This window comes from Aquila chrysaetos, chromosome Z (genome assembly GCF_900496995.4).
Source record: "Aquila chrysaetos chrysaetos chromosome Z, bAquChr1.4, whole genome shotgun sequence".
Classification (NCBI taxonomy): Eukaryota; Metazoa; Chordata; class Aves; order Accipitriformes; family Accipitridae; genus Aquila; species Aquila chrysaetos.
Window position 1 is genome coordinate 37,802,698 of NC_044030.1, and position 21,170 is coordinate 37,823,867.

At 39.9% G+C, this 21,170-nt stretch overlaps 1 protein-coding gene across 1 annotated transcript in view; it reads left to right on the forward strand.

Annotated features, from left to right (window-relative positions):
• LOC115336566 (tubulin polymerization-promoting protein family member 2-like) overlaps positions 1-21,170 on the forward strand; it is a 90,028-nt gene that overhangs the window by 4,393 nt on the left and 64,465 nt on the right. Inside the window, exons 3-4 of the mRNA XM_030003801.1 lie at positions 1,116-1,373; positions 4,917-5,082. The gene's annotated coding sequence lies outside the window, so the exon portion shown is untranslated. The remainder of the gene's footprint in view (positions 1-1,115; positions 1,374-4,916; positions 5,083-21,170) is intronic.

Sequence of the window (21,170 nt, forward strand, 5' to 3'; positions counted from 1 at the left end):
CTTACTTTCGTCTCATCCCCAGCATCTTCTTTGTACTGTGTGGAGTCCTGTCTGCCAAGTGTGAAGATGCCTACTGAGTCAGACTCCTTAGGTGTAGAAGGTTTAATTCATAAATCCTGAAATGCCTTCGATACAGCACTGTCTAAGTGCCATTGCCTAATATCATCAGGACTGTGACTTCCTGAAGCAAAATCTCAGCAGGAATTTTGAGAATTTAAATTTTGGACTTGGGCACCTAATTCCCTGCACAGATGTAGTCTTAGTTGTGTGCATTCGTGATTGCACTGCTAGGCTGCTTTACTCTTCAGGATTGTTAGTTAAGCTTGAAAATACTTCCTTAAAATAAGCGAGGGATGTCAGAAATCACTTTGGCCACTGGTGACATATCATAGATCCCATGATGGAAACGAGTTGCTGTTAACAGGTGGTGGTAGTTATGGAGCCCGGCTACTCCTTTCTGTACAAGCTCCCCAAAGTAGTCAGGCTGTCATCAGTGAGGTAGAAAGAAACCCTAGCAAGTCAGGGAGGAGGTGGTGTAGGAGCAGCAGTGGCATAGCTATGCTAGCAGGATGGTTGGCTGTGCTAAAGCAGTCATATGAAGCTGGTTATTCCAGCTCTGCAGCCTGATTCTGCCAACAGACAAGCAAAGTAGCTGTGTACAGGACGAACTTTCGATCACGCTGTGTGTGTGTATATGCATAATATATAAAATGTATGTCCATATGTCCACTCTGCTTCCAGCACATAGTTTTATGGTTGTTCATAGAAGCTTTTAAAGCATTGTTTCCATTGTTAAAATAGCTCATTAAAACCACTTCTCCACAGGTATGTGTGTTTAGAGTTACAAAAACATTTTGTCCTATACATGTTTTTATATTTCATATAATTACAGCATATTTATCTGAAGTATTTCGCAAGTATACTTTTGTGTAATACTGGTAGGAGATTAAGTAATAGCTGCTTACTAGCACTATTGCACAAGAACATCAAATGTTATTGTGATGTTCTGAGATTTGAGGTACCAAGCATGCTTTTGGCTGCTTTGTTCCTGTGACCTTTATGCTTTTCTGGATAATACAGCAGTCCTGTAACAATGCACATGTTTTCCTTTACAGAAATGCCAGTAACCACTTGAGCAGGGCACTTGATTCCAGTTTTTATGGGCGGTGCCTGTAATGGACAACGGTAGTGTATCCAAGCCAAGTTGGCCATCTTTGTGCTCTACAATGCCAAAAACTTCAAAGCTTCTTCCTTTTAGAACTCTAAAGCAATGCAAGTTTGTGTTTCTTCATATCATCAAACTTAATTATTGGCAATAAGCAACTGCTGGCAGGAGCAGCACGTCACATGGCTCCATTTCTGCTTTAGAAAAGGTCAGCATATGGCATAAACACTTTGCTGTATTATGCAGCCTTGTACTCTGATCACATAACACATGCTTCAGAAAGCATTATGCAATGTTATACTCACTGATTAATGACTGCTTGCACAAGAAGTTTTTCATTACCCTGAATGCTAGCATCCTGGGAATGATTAACTTTGTGACATAACTCTCATCACATAAATATGGAAGATTCAAATATAGCCTCAAAATAACGTGTTTCAGAAATAACTGAACACTTTCTTGCTTAGTACTGTGTACAGTACATGATTAACAACTGCTTTAAACCTTCAGAGTTGAATAGAAGAGCCTATTTGTGAGAACTGGAAACAAGATTTATTTTTAGGGTTTAAAGTTTTACCCAAGATGATTTTTTGCACACAGCAGCATCTCATTCGCAATGTTTTTCCTCCGCTTGTGTAAGTTTGAATTTCCTGAGAAAAATCTGTGCCAACTATTTTCAGTGTTCAGCCAGTGAGTTAAACAGAACAAGTCAAATCTAGCCCTTATTTAGACCAGCAACTGCGTGTGTGTAAAATGACTCAGTCCAGTGTGTTCAGTATTACAGTGCGTACAGTTGTGTGCTTAAATCAGCATGATTATAGCAGAGTAAATTCCCAATAATTGCTGATTTTCCTGCAAGCAGAGTAAGAAAGCACAGTGTGATCCCGAATGAAGCAGCTTGCAAACTTACAGTCTGAACATTGCTACATGTTCACATTTAACATTTTTGTATTCTATTGATTTATCATTCCATGTTCAAATTTTGCAGAATCTTATGTTAAAAAGCATGATGACAGTGCATCACAGATGTTATCATCTTAAGGATGTACAAAAGGGGAAAAGCCTATAAAAAGAAATGTTCGTCACCATATTCCTCCACATATGAAGATTCATCCCCAGTTTTGAAGTACTGTCAATTGCTACCAGTTATCTATGTTTCAACAGCTTTGTTAAGGAGAAAGTTGGTTTGCCTATTTGGAAATTCAAGATCAGTTTTCACAAGGAAATAACTATATTAAACTTCTACTTACTAATTTTCCTTTAAATGTCAGACTAAAAAAAATGACATCTGCTTCTTATGATTCTCTCTCCTGTAAGTAATCCTGCTCACAAACAGTCATATTAAATAAAGCTACTTAAAGTCCTTATAATAGGGGGGATGGTTTAGGATGTCACCACATTAATGCATGTGTGCCATTTCTTCTGAAATAATCTGCATTGAGAAAAGCTAGAGAAGATAAACATTGACCTTCAGTATGTTCACTTTAATTTTTGCCTTTTCCTGCATTCCAACTCCTACAAGTAGTAGCAAAGGCTAAAGGAAACAGCCTCTGACTAAGCATTAGCTACCAGCGTGCCCTCATTATAGCTGAGGGCTCTTATTCTCACTTAGCCTACGTGCAGAGCCAGCTAGTCTTTCAGCTGTGATGACGAAATGCCATGCATTTCTTCCTGGAATAGTACGCAGATAAGAGGCCACTTGTTATGCTGAGGTTTCAGATGAACTCCACTAAGGGTTTCAAAACACTCTGTCACAATTTTATCAGGTTTCTTTAGCAACGAATTCATTTCAGACACTTGTAAGATAAAAAGGGAAGAGATGTTAGTTTATTTTCCCTTGTGGTTTCAGTGTTTAAACCTTTACAGTATATGACTGGATAGTTTATACATGGCCTAAATTTATTAATTTTCAATAAAACTAGCAGACCAAAATGGATCTGTTCCTTTGTTGAAATTCACGTTATTTGTAGACCCTTATGTGTACATGTAACTTCAGAGAAGAAACAAAAATCTCATGTCTGTGACATGCTGCTCAAAAGGTCCTGCTGTGCAAACTCAGTTGCTGAGTGCCTTGAACTCATTCTGGGTCCAGCAAAAGCTGAGAGTTTTCAGAACCTTGCAGCACAAAAGGTTAATCCTTTATCCTGGGGTTGAGTTCAGGTGCTAGGACATGAGTGCACAGTACGAGCCCAGTTGACCTAAGTATTACTTAGCAGCAGTGGGAGGACCTGTTTGTGAGATCATTTTCAGATCTGGGGCCTGTTTAGGTGATTCCATGCACTAACAAAAGCAGCTTTAGCAGAATCAAACAAACCACAGAAGTGTCCAGACTGTAAAAGAAAGAGGTATCTATGAAGTGTTTGTTTCAAACCAAGCAATATCCTTAGTAACAGCAATAACCCTATGTTATTGTGAAGAAAGGAATATATTGCCGGGAATATATAACCCATGGATCATGTGCAGGTTACATAGCTCTCTTTGCTCATTCTTAGACACTAATTACACATTTAGAATCTGTGATATGCCCCATTTCCATTCATTCATTAAAGATGACATTAAGTCAGTTGCAGCTTGCCTTTCCATTGGATCTGCATGCCACTTGAGAAGGATGGAGTCAGTAGGATGGAGAGTCTTACGACGATAAATCTGAGTAAATCGCAGCCTAGATAAGTATTTAATATTTTTAAAAAAAAAAAACCAAACCAACCCAAAATGGCATCTCTCCTTCATCACTTCCCCTGCAGTCTCTACATTTACTAATATCTCATTAACTGGGAACTAAAAGCTAAATTCAATTTCCTTTTAAGACAACAAAATTTTCTTTTTCCATTTACATAATGGAATTTGGATCAGGTCTTAAGTCTGTAACCTTATTCTTTTAATGCCTTCCAAATAAATGTGTAATTCCCAGTGAGATCACTAGGAATCTTGGCTATTCATGGTCTGTTCTTTTTTCTGCAACTGTTCTTCAGTGAAGAGGGTCCCCTTTGAAAAGGTCCAGAGAACACTAGAGTTGTCAAACCCACTACTTCCCTTAATTACCTTTTTTTTTTTTTTTCCTTTCTTGGGCTAGTTATTGACTACTCAGAAAAAAATAAGAACAAATTTCCCTCATGAATAAATTATTTGGTAATTGTTTACTAGAGATAGAAGATTCTTGCACATTACTATGAAGAAGTCCTGTCCTCGCCAGAACAGGACAGACCAACAAGCCTATGTTTCTCCATGATTTTTCTAATCTCTTTTTGTCAAAATGTGAAAGCCTAAATAATGTTGCTGCAGTGGTCACTAGCAGGTCTTTTAAATGCTAGACAATTAATTTTCACAAAAATTCTAATCCACCAAGTATAAATATGAATTACAGGCATCTCCTTTTTTGAACTGCTGCTGTCATGAGCTTTGATTTTAATTAAATACCATGATGACAAATTTGTTAGAAATGGTACTTGTTAAATATGACTACTTAGAAAGCTTCTTTGTTTTGTAAAACTGGTTGTTTATAAGTCATCTTACATGTTGTTTGGAGCATCTTGCTGTGGTTTATCTTATTTCTATCTTTAGAAGACTTGATCTTAATGTCTGAAAAAGACATTGTTTTTTTCATGGAGTATCATGGGGAAGAAAAACCCCACAGTGCCTTTCTTGCAAATTATACTAAAAGGCTAACTGCTGTTCTGTGGTTCAAAACCTTGAAATGTTTTAAACTGAAATTACTACAATTGAAAATTTGTCGTCTTTACTGAAAGCACAGAACCAGTGAACACAGTCCCACCAGCGCTCGTACTAGTGAAACCAATTTTCTTCCCTTCTTTGGCCTTTGCCACCTTCTGCCCGTCCTGCCGTGCAATCCCTGCTCCTACTGCCCAGGACATCCCCTGCTGAGGAGAGGGAGTGCGTGTCATCTAACCTAACCACAGGTATGTGCTGTTTGTGGATGGAGCCCTCCAAGAGAAAGAGTGGTGACCAAGTTACACAGGTTTTTCTCCAGGAGGGAGGTGGGAAGGGGACGCTAGCTTGAGCCTTTGTCTTCCATCTAACCATTTCCAGAAAGCTAATGGATTCTCCTCTACCTCTTTCAAGTGCAGTTTACATTGTGTAAGGGTTCAAAAGATACCAGGGTGAGGACTGACTGATAGTGATAACATCACTTTGTTTCCTCAGGCTATTCATGCATTGGTAGAGCATAGGGGATATCTGTGGGGCCGGGTTTTATCTTGTTGTGCAGTCAGTCGTTTGAGCTGTGACACGCATAAACTCTGCTGAGGATTGGGAAACTGTGGTGACAGGCTTCAGCCAATGAGCAAGAGCCCAGGTCCTAGGCTGTCTTGAACTGACATAATGATTCATTGTTATCAGTATCCAAACTAGCTGGACGCGAACCAGCTCAGATTTCTTTACATGCATTTGCAAATCCTAATTGCAGAATAGCTGTAATGGGCATTTGAAAAAAAAAAAACAAAACCAACTTTCCCTACAAATCAGAATTCTTTCCCACCTTAACTAAATCCAAGTTAAAGTAAGAAAGGGGGAGAGTCTGCGTTGTGCCCTAAATGTCAGCATTATTCTAAATCGTAACAGCAATAGCAATAGCACTTCCCAGTCGGTCATTCTTGACTGAAATGTAAACAGTTTACACTGGTGAATTAATAACTGATAAATAGGTATATTGAACATTTGCAGGAGTGTTGTGACCCTGCAGTATGGTTTTATGAAATAAACCGTGCTTACAACAAATACATAATTGTGACTTTCAGTCTTGCTGTGGAGAATGTAAGAGTTGGGGGTGGGCTTTTTATGCCTATTAGCTATTCTTCAGATAATTATTTCATTGCTAGAAGCAGATGGTGATTTTTAAGCCCACTGCTATTTTGGTACACTTTAAAAAAAAAAAAAAGTCCTAAAAATAGACCCAAGTTACCATATCCAGCAAAAATATGTTGTCAGCTCTGTACTCTGCTGGGCTGAAAACAAATCTGTCAGCAATTTCTTTGGGTTAAAGTATCAGAACATTTGTGTGGGTTGGTTTTCTTTTTGTTTTGTTTTTTTTTTTTTTTTTTTTAAGAAAGCATTTTAAGTGGTTTTGTAACAGAGTCCATTTAAAGCTTTAAGTATCAACAAATTACCATCTGTTGTTATAAAGATACTTTATCAAATTGATGAGACCTGCACTCCGGTTAATGTTGTGGATCAACTGCATGAATTAGACTTTAAAATCTGAATGAGTCTGAATTCAACATCTTCAGCTCAGCTGGAACAGACATTAAAAACCAGCCCATTTTCTGTAATTATGAAAACGAAAATGAGAGTGAGAGTTATTCATGTGGAAAAAAAGGCACTGGTAGTGCATCTTAGTCGAGTAGGGTTCTTATGTTTGCTTTAAAGTAATTTCTTCTATTAAAAGTGTGGTTTGACAGAGTTAATGAATGAAAAAAGAAAATGTCGTTTGGATTCCCTGTGCACCTACAGGTGATTGACATAACAGACTGACAGTACAGTATTTTCAGAATTATTTTCAGTATTAGCTCATTTTGGCATAACTGTTGGCATAAGGACTAAATGTAAGGGTTCAGGTAAAAGAAGGTGGTATTTGTTATGTCTATAGCATGTGGACATATCCTAGCATGATGGATGCAGAAGGCTGAACCAAAACCAGATCTCTAAGGTAGAGATTTCATTTTAATGATCTCAGTGCAAAATATTTTGTCTGGCAGCATTTGTGTATCTGAGGTACAGCTCCTTAGGGTCAAATCCTGTGAACTATTAAGAATCCTCATTGTTTGTTGGAGATTGGCAAGATCAATAATTCCCCAAATCAAGACTTTATTTTACTAATTAAGTGAATACTCACTTCCTATCTGAAGGTGCCCAGATAAAGTGTGCTAAATCATGCCAGCTGGCAGCATCAACCCCTTTCCGTTGACTGTAGAGGTAACTTAGGCTGCGCAGTTTGGTCTCTCAGTTCACACGTAAGTTACATTCTTACAGCAAGCAGCGTGGCACTTCTTATCAGAGAGTTCAGCATATGCTCTAGAGCAGACCTTCCTTCAAACCCTCTGAACTTCAGTTGCAATGCTCAGTTTGAAAAACTCTCTCTCTATAAATACATTGTCAGTAACGTTGGCAGCCGTTGCGCTGCGAGGTAGAATCAGTTGGGCTTGAAAGCAAATTGACTGAAGTATGCCTGGAGATGTGCTCTAGAGCATGCAAGCTGTCATGTAAAGAAAAGGTGGGAGAGAAAACTTGGATAAATTTTCTGTTGTAGTGTACTGAAGAGTACACTTACCTCCTGTGTGCCAAAGACCCTGAACTCTGTGCCTAGACCTCCAGCTTTAGCTGTCAGATCCACCTCATGATGACCAGCACTGAGTGTACAATGCAGTGTGAGATCCTTCCTACAGGAGCCTGATGTTGCTTGCTACAAGGATAGGTAGATTTTACATGCATGATACCAGTAAACAGGTCATGGAAGTGCTGTAGATTACAGACCATTTCAAGGAATGGTCATACCTGGTATGGTATACATATAGATACTTTACTGTCAGTTTGTCATTCTGTGTTTCAGATGTGTAACTGCACTGATCAGTGCCAACCACGTCTGTGTGTTTGTTCATGCAGTGGAACCACACTGTGGCCTGTCCCAGGTCTGGCCCTGTACAGCACCCCAGGACTGGGTGGGATAGACTGTGAGTTGGAGGGAAAAATGGAAACCACGTGGAAACAGTCTAATTTCTGAAACAATTTTTTTGGTTTTAGAGTGTTGAACTAATAAAATTTTATTTCAAGAAAACCCTTCTCCTCCTCTACCTTTTAGCCTTGCACAGGGTTGACTTTTTTTGACCACAATTCCCATTATCCCAGTATTATTTTCTAAGTAAGGCTGATCCTGAACCTTATTGTCATCTTCCTTATTCCCCAAACATTGATCTTTCTGTTGTCTTTTTCCTGCAATAACAGATTACTTCCCTTCTCACACCAACTTTTTGGTGAGTATTAAAAGCCTACCATTCCTACACAGTTTTGCTGTCTCACAATCCTGAGATGAAACAATCTGTGGGATTATGGAAAGTGTGAAAAAATGCCTGCTCCTGCCAGGACAGGCATGTGATTTACAGTGATGCTTGTGCTGAGGCAGCCAGCAGTCTGATGTTTAACTCCACTGATGGTTAACTTCTCTAGGCAGAACCATATAATCCACTGTGATTTTTAGATAAACTTTTGGTTATGCAAAGTCAGCCACTGTCTTTGTTGGAATTAAAGAAAGAGGAAGATGAAGTGAGAAACTGTTTTTCATGCGAATGTTATGTCATTCACATCACCTTAACCCAATGATGACCTTAAAGGAGAAGAAGGAAAAAAAGTCACTAAACAAATAAATTCTTACGCTTTTGTCAGTAGGACTTACTTTGCAAACACGTACATTTGGCAGGTTTCTACATTTTCCTCATCAAAACTAAACTGAAAGCTGAGGAAAAGAATCAAAATCAAAGTTGAGGATATTGAATTGCACTGACCCAAACACACACTAGCTGAAGTCAACAGGGTTTACATGTCTTAGAAGAGAAGGCAGGAGATGAGATCTACCTCCCTAAAGAGACTCACAAATTTTCTTTTTTAAGGTTTGCAAAGAGATCTTCATTTGAAGAGAACAGGAAATGAGCCAAAATTAAACTACACAGACCTTAGTGTACCTAGTATTTTTTTGTAGAAAGATGTAGGCAGATGATAGGTATGTCACTTTGTGTATTTATGTGCATGTGTATGTACATGCATAGAGACATGTAAGTGCTTTTCAACAGCTCCAAGTCTCCAGCATGTGTCAGTATCTCCAGGTGCATGTAAGCCATCTGAACCCTACAGCCTTAATTGCATAACACAGCCGTATTACAAAATATTACCACACCAAGTTCGTTTACATTATTTCATAACAAAAAGAAATAGTATTACAGAACATTTTTACCCTTAAGGAAGAATTACTAATTATTTAAAACATTGTCTCTCTGTGTGTTTGTATATGGTGTATAGGGGTATATGAGCCTCATTATGGAAAAATGTAGGGGTGGATTAAAGCAGGATCCGTGGGATACAGCCCCAAGGTCAGAGGAGTTTCAACAGGCAAGAATGTCAAGCTAAGCAGAAAACGCCAGCACAGTTGATTGTAATGAGCTTATTGGGGTGATGTGGACCACTTAACTTGAGGGGAAAGCAGCTGTGTGAAAGACTGTCATAGGCCTGGTCAGAGGACAGGTCACATCCAGAAGACAGCTTTGGTAGACAGCAGATGTTTGCGTCTCGGAGTGGAATCCAGACACTGGCATTAAACTTCTGCATTCTTTCGACAGCAAGTGGATTGCTGACTTCTGAGACAAATTAATTCAGTTATCTGTCTCCTCTCTTCAAATCCACATTTGTTTCTTGCTGCGAGGCAATAATACAATTGCTGGGCTACTGCCTACGCCCTTCTGCATTAGAGATTTTTTTCAGTGTGTAAAGTTTTGTTTTGTTTTTCATGACTGGTAAGAAAAAGAACTGGGTTCTTGTTCCTGTTCATACGATTGCTTCCGTACTTCATCTGGTGACGAAAATGGAGGTCTCGCCACCTTCAGGTGGGTGCCCCAGTTTCCCACCCGTGGAGGCTCACTCATTTGTACATGCATTCATGCATGCCCTGCGTCCATGTCAGTAATTTGCTGGTCAGTAGTGCAATTCCAGTGGTTTTGAAGATTCACCCTTCTAGGCTGAGGGACTCGGGATGCTTTCCTCTGAAATGAAGAGTTACATCTCTTCAAGAAAAGAGGTGGTGACTTCTGATTGTCCCACATCCAGGGTAAAACCCATATCAGCTCCAGCAATGCTGAAAAAGAAGGTGGTAGCTATTACTTTTTATATCAGCCTGACCCAATGAGTGGAGTAGATGTACACTGACATACATGTGTTAGACTTAGCCCCTTCAAGGGTAGATAGGAGAAACACCTGGCTTCTATCCTTTCAGACTGGTGCCTGGGCCTGAACAACGTGTCTAACGACCTAGACCAAGAAAGTTGTGTGTTATCCTGGAGCACAACAACATTCAACACAATCCTGTAAGGGTTCAGATGCCTTCATGGGCACACAAGGGCTAAGTGTTTTTTTGTTCTGAGGATTGTAATGTGGCTGCACAGTTCTTGTCTCTGAGTGTCAGAATTTACTTGAGATTAGGGTTTGCAAAATACTGGTTTTGGTACATACTTAGGCCTAATTCTTTTATAGGATAGGGCTTATTTCTCAGTACCCTAATAGGTGATGAAATATGAGATACAAAAGACTGTCTGCAAAGTGCATGGAACTCTGCTAGAAGATGATAATGATGTCTGGTGTAACAGTAGGAAATGTAACACATTGTGGCAATGGGCCCTCAAGCCTTTAAAGTTAAAACATGCACCTGGTGTGAAATGTAATTCTTGAAGTGCATTTTAGGGCCTTTTATTCATCTCGTCAGAGTTCTAGATCAATACAGTGAAAGTGAAAAAAAAAAAATCCCTACAACCACTACCTGGGACCACAGGACCTTCTCTCCCTCTCATGGAGCACCACCAGGAGGAAATGTTCTCAGAGGGCCAGGCAGGATCTGGGCGATGGATGCGGGGAGACTGTCCACAATCTATTTCTCATGGTTCCACTGTCCTAAATTCTCACCTGCTGAGCTGGAACGGGGGTGTTAGCTTGGTCGGGTGGAAACTTTGGTATTAGTCGGAGGAATTCCCCTCACAGGACAGGAAATCCCTTCTTGGGCAGGTGTAGTAAGGGGGCTTGGGAGCAAACATGTGCTCTGCTGCCATCTTTCTCCTCCAGCTGAACTATGTTGCAAAAGGGGTCTTTATGGTACGTAGATGTGGCCTAGAGCTTGGCAAGTATCACTAGCAATCAGGATACACAAGATGCCTCTGAGCTTGCTGTTGTGTTGTGTATGCAAAGAAGGCTGGTACTGCACCACAGAGGGGTGACAGGACTTAATTCCTGTATGTCATCTTGAAGCTTTCTAATGCAAAGAAAAGCAGTAAATACTGCTTTTGCAGGGCAGTGCTGGGGAATAGTTTGTGCTTGTGCTCATTCACCTGTTTCCACATAATACAGGCTTCTTGTGAAATACATCAGGAGCTATATTATTATAGAAGTGCACAACTGAAATTTCTCTATGCTTTTGACAGACTTAAATTGTGTGGCAGCTAACACCATCCAAATATTTCCCATGTCTCTGATCCATCTCCTGCAACCATTGCTAGCTTGTTGAGTCTCCACACTCCCTTCTTCTTCCTGCAGCCCCTTCCAGGCACCCCCGTATCTCAGCTACCTGTAAGACAATGTATGACTGACCACTAAGACGACAGAGGCTTCCAGCTGTCTGATTATGCAGGACATATTTTCATTTGGAAGTGGTGGATCAAAAGAGTAACTTGGTATATCATGCCTGACCTGTTTGTTTTCAGGCTTGGTGTACCACATCTTTCTTTCTTTCTTTCTTTCTTTCTTCTCTTCCCCTAAACAAGCATACCTCTGCAGATAGAGAAGAAGGCAGAGCTCCAAGTTTGGTCAGGTTACCCATAGCTACTAATAGAGAAGTTTTTGTAAAGAACTTGCTTGCAACTGCAGGTGACAATCAGCTGGACTTAATTTGTGAGTGACTGAAGGGAGGTAGAGGTGCAGCAGCTGAGAGAGGTCTTGCTTTTAGAGCACATACGATGTTCCAGCACATCCTCCCCTTCATTACCATTTCTTTGAGTAGGCTTCTCTTACAGTATTCTTTGAACTGACTTGTAGGGCTGTACTTGTTAATTATTTCAATAGTCAAATAGGCGACACCTTCTGCTACCAACTATTTATATTATCAGAGTTTTCATCCTTGAAAATGAGAATAAAAGGGGTGTATATACTAAAAATTGTCATGTAATTGCATATACCAGCTATCTGCAGAGGCAATGTACATATGCCTATGTCTATTTAATAAGTATGTAAAATAGAAAATGGTACAGACTGTTGCTATTCTCTTGTTCTCCAAGTCATTTTATATTGGAATTATAATGAACTCACAGCTAAAGTGGAATCCAAAGATTATGAAATGGGTCAAATTGTTCATGTGCCAGTTTGTAGCTGTGTGCTACTAGATTTCTATTACTGGTTTAGGCTAGCGCAGCAAAAAGTAGACCCATCTGTGCTCATGCTGTATGCTAAAATTAACAAATGCTCATTCTTTGAGTCCAAGCAAAGCAAACACTGTTTCATGGAAAAGTTTTATTAAACTACAGATCGGTTCTCTGTTTTCATCAGTGCTCCAGTCAGCATGCAACCTCTCTCCACCAGAAGCAACTCCAGGTGGCATAGCATTGCTCGAGCTGTTACCAATACTCTGAAGAAGAGTATCATGTGCAGAGTGCTTGGGCTTCATTTGTACCTCTTCCCTGTTAAATAAAGGGTCTGTTTAAACAATAAATATTGTGTGGGATACAGTGTTTGGTAGTTGTAGCAGATATTGGTGGCTTTAACGTCTGGAATGGCATAATTAACAATAAAAATGCAGTATATCTTAAATTTGGTACTAATATTTTCGAAGTAAATTTAGAAGAAGTACTTGTTACTCTTCAGGTGAGCAATAACTGAGTGCATAGCTGAAGTGATGATTCCAGGAAAGAATGATGTGTAATTCTGTGAAATACACATGAACATACTATGTATATTCATGTATCTTTAATACGTCTCTATTAAATACAGACACTAATATATTCATTAATATGTAATTAATATAGTCATATATATATCAGTAAGCTCATCATACCCTCATACATGAAGCATATTTTAAAACAGTCTTTATGGAAAGAAAACAGCCTCTGTATCTGGCTTTTCAGCTATCTCCTCAGGACCAGGAGGTGAATTTGGATGTCACCTGTGACTTGTCTAGTGTAATCACTGAGCCTAGCATCTTCCATTCAACACCGAGGCTAGCAGCACACCAGTCATTCCAGCTTTCCTGAGCAGCTCTGCCAGTGTGGCACAGCCCTGCCTCTGGGGCTGAAAAAACAGTTTAATTCCCATCATTATCCTCTCAGGCTTGTCTGCTGGAGAAGGGTGCCCAGCAGTGATGTTTTTTGGTCAGGAACTGATTTACTTAATCTGCCTGGATTAGAGCACCAGTGTGTTTCATATGGTCAGCACACGGGTTCTCGGTCAGAAACCTTGTGCGTGTGAGTTACCAAGTTGCAGCTATCCAGCTTCACTCAGTCAGACTGGCATTTTGCAGGGCTAGGGTATCAGTCTTCTGACTTCGGCCAACCAGTCAACATTTAGCACTTGCAACTATTATGTCAGTCTATAAATTACAGCCTCAGCAAAACCCCAGTGCATAATCTGGCAGCTGGACTGTCATTTTCAGAGAAAGCACACTTTTGTCCACTGTAAATACATAACACATAATTTCAGTGTCATTCTCCGTTTCCTTTTTCAGTCATCATTGCTTCTTTGCACTCATATAGTCTTGCAATGAATAAAGTGATACTCTTGTTCTTTATCCTCCTGCTTGGAAGGAAGGAGGATCAGGAAGATGTGGAGAATCGGTGAAGAACACAGAGAAAAAATCCCTACCTTTGCCTTGAATCAGTGGTGTAACTAATCCAGCTTGAATATGTAGATTCTTGCTCTGTCCTTTAAAATAGAAGCTGGGTGTGGTGGGGGTACTTTCTGAAAGTAGAGTCTGTACTTCCTAAAAATAAAGTTAATTTATCAGTGTAAGCACTATGGAGTACCAGCATGTAATCTTCTCCATCTTCAGTGGAATTCAGAGCTCCTTGTTGTTGGCCAGGACGAGGCCGTGAAACCCAAGTAGATGTTTTTGGCAGCTTTCAGTAAAATGAATTCTTGTAAAACTGAATTTTGCCCCATCTGACAGGGCATTTTGTCTTTGTCCTCTGTCATGTTGTTTGAAGGACAGAATGCAGAAAATAAACAGGTTGGTTTGTTTGGGGCTCTCTTGAATGACAAAAGTCGAATGGAAATCCAAATATACTGAAATAATATTAATTGTACATATACAATATACTGGCTTGTATTAGTCTTTCAAAACTATTCCTCCTCTGAAAAGGCTGACAAGGAAAAGTTTGCCTTATGTGAAGACATATACATGATTTGACTTTATGTGACCTGACTGTGGAAATAAAGTTAACTACCCACATAAAACTTGGTAGGACTGGGACTTTCTTCTGCTTTATTTTATTCTTCAGAATGAAGAGGCATCTTCAGATCTTGAAGTTAATTTACATGACTTCTAATGGAATAGAGTTGGTAGAGTTAACATTAAAGGATAGGTCTTAGATTTGTGTCACATGGTTTCTTTCAGCTCCTCCTGTGTCTTTCTGAACCATATGGGTATTGTTCATACCCATCAAACTGAATTTATCTGCAATTACACACTTAAGTTTCATTAATACACAGTAATTTTTTATTCATTTTAGCTGACAAGGTTATATCGTTTCTAGACCCGGTCTATGTGGCACAGTGCAGCACAAATGACCCACGCAAAGCTCTGTGTTGTGGTGCTAGATGTTTCTGGTGCCTACAGCAACTTGTTTCTAAAGCAAGTTAAAGCAGTCAGCAGTACAAACTGTCCTTCATCGAGTTTCCCAGAATGGAACATTTTGCAGTGTTTCTGTTACTGAAATTTCTGTTTCATCAGTGTTTTACTGATAGATCTTTAGCAAAGATGTTGTCGCAGTGTTGCTGCTGTCTAGCGTGGTGTACTTTCCCTCAGCTCAACCCTGTCTCCTGCCCTGACCTGCAGTGTCCTGAAGTGGAGGCAGAGCCATGCAGCATGACTGTGTGTGATACCTAGAGGTCTTTTCTGAAACCATACCTAGGCTAGTTTTCAGTTTTGAAGGACTTTTTACCCTAATACAGGAAGCATCTTGGGAGAAGTGAAGACAGTTGCTTGGGGTCCACGAATGTAGCTCTTCTTCGTGTCATTAGTGTTAACTGAGATTAACTTGAAGGCAGCGGGACTGCTGATTCTGGCTTGGGCTGTCTGCCAGAGCAGAACTGGTTCCTGAATGCTGTCTGTCTGTCTGTCTGAGGCAGGACTGCCGGCAGATTGCTAGGTTACTGGCGTACTCTAAACCTATACTTCAAAGCTGACATACTGGCAACAGTTTAAAACTGAAGTCTGATTATCCATGAGCTCTCTGAAAATGAGTGCTGCTTTGATTGCTCTTGTGAAAGAGAGCAAGAATTTGTTTTTTATCATCTGTAGCACCAACTCTGTAGCTCAAAAATCAATATTCTATTCAAATAGAAAATGTTGATGTACCACAACACAGAAAATGGTGTTTTTCTAAAGATATCTTACGGAACCATTGAGCTGTGGCTTGTGGCCTTAAAGTCAAGGCTTTTATTTCCTCTAAATATACTCTATTCTGTTTTCTGTGTGTCTGTCATGTTGAATAAGTAACAGGCAGTGGGCACAGGACCAGGACTTGTGTCCCATGTATCATGTAAAACAAAACTGGCAGCTCTTTGAATTGTGAGGCTAGAATGCCATCAGGGGCTTCTTCTGCAGTCATAAAGCCAGAATGAAGGTGCCAGAATCCTGACAGAGAGTTGCAGCCTCTAACTCAAAATGTGCTCAGGGTTTTCTTTTTACATATAATATGTACTAGTCTAGTGCGTACTTGGCGTTGCCTGTGAAAGAGCCTCACTTTTCAAGTTTCTTGTTCCTCTGCCTCAGGTTCCTTCTGGGCCATCCCCCAGCCCCCCCTCCTCTGTTCCCCTCTTCTCTGTCCTTTACCAGTGCAGCTTTCTCTGCTCTTCTGCTCCACTCTGTCATGGCCAGGGTCCTCCTGGCTGCCCTGGTATTACTGCTGTGCTCAGTGTCAGAGACATGGGCATGGGCAGCGATACACTCCAGCCTTCTCTCTCGCCAAGTGGTGCTTTCAGCCTGTGAGCAGCCCCAAAGACTCGACATTCAGGCTCTCGTAGGATCCAATTGCTAATCAATCACATGCTGCTTGTGTGCTGTGTGCCTGTGTGCTGTGAATGAGAGAGAGAGAACAGGATCTTGTGAGAGTAGGTTAGCTGACTCATATAATTTTCTGGCCTGATATTATCTCATCAGCAGTAGATTTGAATAATTCACCAAAGTAATGCTACTACTGCAATTAAAAGAAGGATTATTTGCAAACGCTTTCTTAAATTATTGTGGATCATACTTCTGAGAATACATTAGAAGGTTGATTTTGTGTTACACCTTCCTTAATTCAGGGCTTAATTTATCTAAATTTTGTGGCCTGTCTGTTCAAAGGCATGGTTTGGCAGCCCTCAGAATTGGTGCACCAAACTGTTGATGTCTTTTCCAAATCCAAAGTTGAACAGATATTGCTGATGGGCTGATTGGTGATGCCTTGCGCCTCAGACACATAATGGTTATTGACCACCCGAACGGTGACATATGGAGTTCCCCATCTGCTCATGTTCTGCCTCTGGCATGTGTGCTGTCAACTGCTTGCTCTGGCAGGTAAGAAAATACCCCTGCCCTTTAGCAAGAAAGATGGATTTTGTACATGTCTAAAGAAACCAACTCCTATGATGTCATCTGCCAACAATTAATATGTCATGAATGTAATCATTTAAATGACATTCCACAAGATTTTTTAAAAAGATTAAATTCTTTTCAGGTTGCATTATTATAGTTACCTACCTGTTGATTTGAAAGAAGTACAGTTGATTATTTTCTTTCTGGCCTGCCCTTGCTAAGTACCTAGAGGGTAGTATTTCAGTGAGGATTAACTAAATTCCCTTCAAAATGTAGCTGTTGATCTCTCTTCTCTGATGTTTTCTGTTTTGATTCTTAAATACTGTGATAAATGTTAGGGTCTATTAAGTTTCAACTTTCTATTTTTATCCGTTGGTAAACACTACACCAGATGTGGGCGTGAAAGACCCTGAGAAGCTGAGGGAGTTCTGCTTTTATTCAACAATTTTAACTTTCATAACTGAGAATTTCAGCTCATTTTTTAGGGTTGTGTATGTGCTGTTTTGGGTTTTTTTAAGAGCTGAGAAAAACAGGCTTACGCAACTTAGTTTGCTTAAGTGCAGTGAGTCATTCACATTTCTTTTTTGCGTGTGTATCTGTGTGTGTGTTGTATCGCTTTATATAACCTTTCTTTGAAAAAGTACTACTGTGAATGCTAAGAATATATTTTCCCTGTAAAACAAAAAAGAAGTGTGCCTGTTAGGCAGATAGCCGCTTCTCAGTGATGTCTCCTCATAGATGCTGTTCTCCAGGAAGGCATTTTGGTGATTCTTCTTAAGGCTCTGGTTCTTCAGTGGCAAAGTTTATGCTAGTATATGAAGGTGTAAGGGGAAGGCCAGGTAGCTCTATCCTTTCCCCTTTGTGGGCAGAGCTGTTGGTAACTCTACGTGATAATGTTGATTATATATATGCATATATTTATACAGTGGTTTCAAATGTGTGTAGTCCTTTCAGCATACTGTAGCTTCTGCTTTATCACATTGGTTCCTACCATCTAGGGAGGAGTGGAGCTTTTAGAGCAGAGTATGTGCATTGTGCATGCACAACCTCTGTGCATTGTTGGAAGAAATTTGGGGCTTAAATTCATCACGTAGTTATCAGACACAGGTGGCAAGCATCCTCCACCAAGCACACTTACAAAGAAGTCCTCTGAAAGGCCTCACCTTTTTTGACACTACTTCATAACTGTGTGATCAAAGGTACCGTGAACGTCCAGCTGCTTGGAGTTTATTGTTTTGAATGCAATTACAGGTATTAAGTGTCAGTACAGTTTAAGTGCTAGAATTGCTGTTTTCTTTTATGTTTATATGTTTCAGACATGTTTTGCTTGACATCTGATGGATGGTGCTATGTAACTGTGGCAGGGAACTCACTGTTGGTTTTCCCAACGGGGGATTGTGGTTCCTGGTGCAGAGATGTGCTCACAGGTCTTCTCCTTGCCCTCGTGGCTGTTCTGAGGCTTGCCACTTCATTTCTCTCCAGCTCTCTGCTGTATCATCATGTTTTCTGACCTGATGTACATCCTCTCTGGCCATGCTACAAATCCCTCCCAGCATGGAAAGTTCCCCACAACAGCTTCATACTGATTACTTCATGCACACTCAGAAATCTCTCCACTCTCCTCTACAGCCCTGTGTTTTACCAAATCAGATTCAGGGCCTTTTCCTTTCTATAACTTGATTTTTACTTCCATTAAAATACATCACAGTTTTCATCTAATTTCAGTGGCACCCTATGTTTTATTCAAGTAGCATTGTCCATCCTCTTCCTTGTTCACTCTTGTGGCAACATTTTGATGACTGCGGTAGTCACTACAATAGAGATACTGTGTTTTCTGTCTGATGCAGAACAGATGTTTGCAGTAGCTAGATAAGGCAGTGTTCATTCTTAATTCATCATTAAGAAATTGGATTCACATAAGGAATTGTAGTACCTGTCTAGCTTCAAAAGCATAAGCAATTTTCATGAATGTACTTGCGTGTGTAAAATGAGGCATACACTTAGATTCCTTGCTGGATTGATGTTCAGAAGAGCAGCTCTACTGGTGTGGGCTCTAAATGCAATTAACATACCCAGAGACAAAAATACTGAGTAAAAGTCACATAGATATAACTGTTTCCTCCAGCAACTGTTCACAATAAGGCACCTCCTTCACTCAGCAGATAATAATTGGCATGACAACTGGAGATAAGAAAGATCTCCGAACTTGTGGAACTCTGTATGAATAAGAAAAATTTCCTACTCACACACACAAAAACTACAATTGAGAGCAACTCTTCATATTTAATCCCCTTAAAGAGGTGTTGTCTCTTTGCACACAGTTGTGGACAATATCTGCATGGGCATAGTAGTTATTCTCACCACCGTTTGTGTCAAATAGCCCCTTGTATGAGTGGGTAAACAACTAAGTTGCCTACACCTTTGTATTAATCGTGACCTCAGATGTGGGATGTGAGAAATGGGAGCTCTTAACAATAAAATCACACAGCAAATTTTTAACGTTCATTCTTGTGCTTCAAATGCAAGGACTTAAATTTGGTAGTCCTCAAGATAGCCCTTGAAGCCCTCTGTTTCTAATCAGTCCCCTGTCCCTAATGGGCATTATCCTTGTGCCCATATTTATGTTCACGCTGCAGAAATCTATTACATATATTGTCCATAGAAGCCAATAATACAACCCAGCCACCTCAATGTACCACACATTCACTGTAAGTGTATCGGGAATTTAAAAAGTCTCACTAGAAGGGGAATACCCACTTGTGTAAAAGAATAGCCCTGTAATGGTACTCTTGTGTGCACTCCAGACACAAAGATAGGAGTCTCGAGAAATGGGATGGACCGAGCACATAAGAGATCATACGGTTTATTCAGGGAAATATATCCTCTGTTCTTAAAAGTCATTGAAGCTTGAGTTGAAACGAAAGTTTCTCTTCCTGCTATTGCCATTTTGCAGATTTTTTCACATAATTTAGTGCAGAATCAAAGATTTACTACTTACAGAAAGAAAGAAATAAGTAATTAACAGGCAGGGCATTAAAGGAAGGAAGAAAAGCTTCACAAGGCTCAAATTAACTCTCCTCTGTTTTTCTGTCGCATCCTCATCTGACTGCTTGAGCACCGCTCACTAGAGCTAAATTTTTAGCAATTGGGTTTTAGAAATTTCACAGGAGTTCAGCACAAAGTAAGTTAGCTTTCTATAACCATGATAAAGTAGGAATAATTACACTTTAAGTGACCCTTATGAGACATTTCCAGCTGCCTGGAGTAGACATCTGGGTCACTACTCCACTGAGCAATAATGTAAGACATCAGGACACTGCTGTATTCCAGATAAAGTAAATTTCCCTCTTCCTACTGAAGCCAAAGGAGTGATCCTGCTCATGGCCATGAGTGAGTTTGTTCTGAGCTTGTCTGAGCTCTGTCAGTGATATGTTTTCTATGCATAAACCACAAGGCTTGTTAAGCTTTACATTTTAATATATTCTTTACTTACTGACACGCCTTTGCTTCCTGTTCATTTTAAAGGAATTTTTTAAAGATTGCTTTCTATATAGCAGGAAAACTGATTCACTCTATTTTGGATGTCAGTGAACTGAAATTTATATGAAACACAGTACATCCTTCATCTTAACCATGTAACCTCAGCAAGTCACTGCTACTATCACTAAAAGCGTATCGCCAACAAGTTAGCTCAGTAGCAGAATAGACGGCATGGCCATCAGCTCATTTCTAAACTTTACTTGTAAAGCTTCTTCTGTAAAATTCCAGAGTGCCATGGAGAATTTCCTATCAAAAGGAATCAAGGAGAAGAGCATTGTTTTACCCCAGGCATATTCCTTGGGTGGATTTTTGGCACTAATTTAACCTGGGATGCAGAAGCCACCCCCATACCAAGCTCCTGCAAGGGTATCAGATTACATATCAGGAAGCAAGTATTCAACATTACCCACCTTGGTCTGGCTCACAGGAACAGGCTTGAAATAATGTGTTTGAAAAGTCCTTTTTAGAGGTACATGGGAGGGGAAAAACAAGCTTCAGCAACCTATTATTGGAGACTTTTTCTTGAACCATTTTTTATTTGTGAGCCAAATACTGCAGTAATTAAGCTGCAAAATTAAGGGAATGTGCTTTGCTTTTAGTGGAAATTAACATTGGTTTTCTCCAGGCATTCAATCACTTAACTCAGTTGTCTTTTTATATTATTCAAATGTGATACACATTAGTCAAACATAAGTGGTTGAAGAATCATGTTGCAGAATGCCTCTTGAGAGAGAAGTATGTTATAAACATTTCTACTAATGGAATATTTATGTTAATGTAAATTAACTCCATAAGGGTGGCAAATCCTTTGAAAGGTGAACGTGAAGTTCCTGCTGCACAGTGGATGCTTTTATTATTTCGTTACTTGTACAGCACAAAGAGTGGTGTACAGACTTCTGCTGTAGCCAACAAGGACTTTGC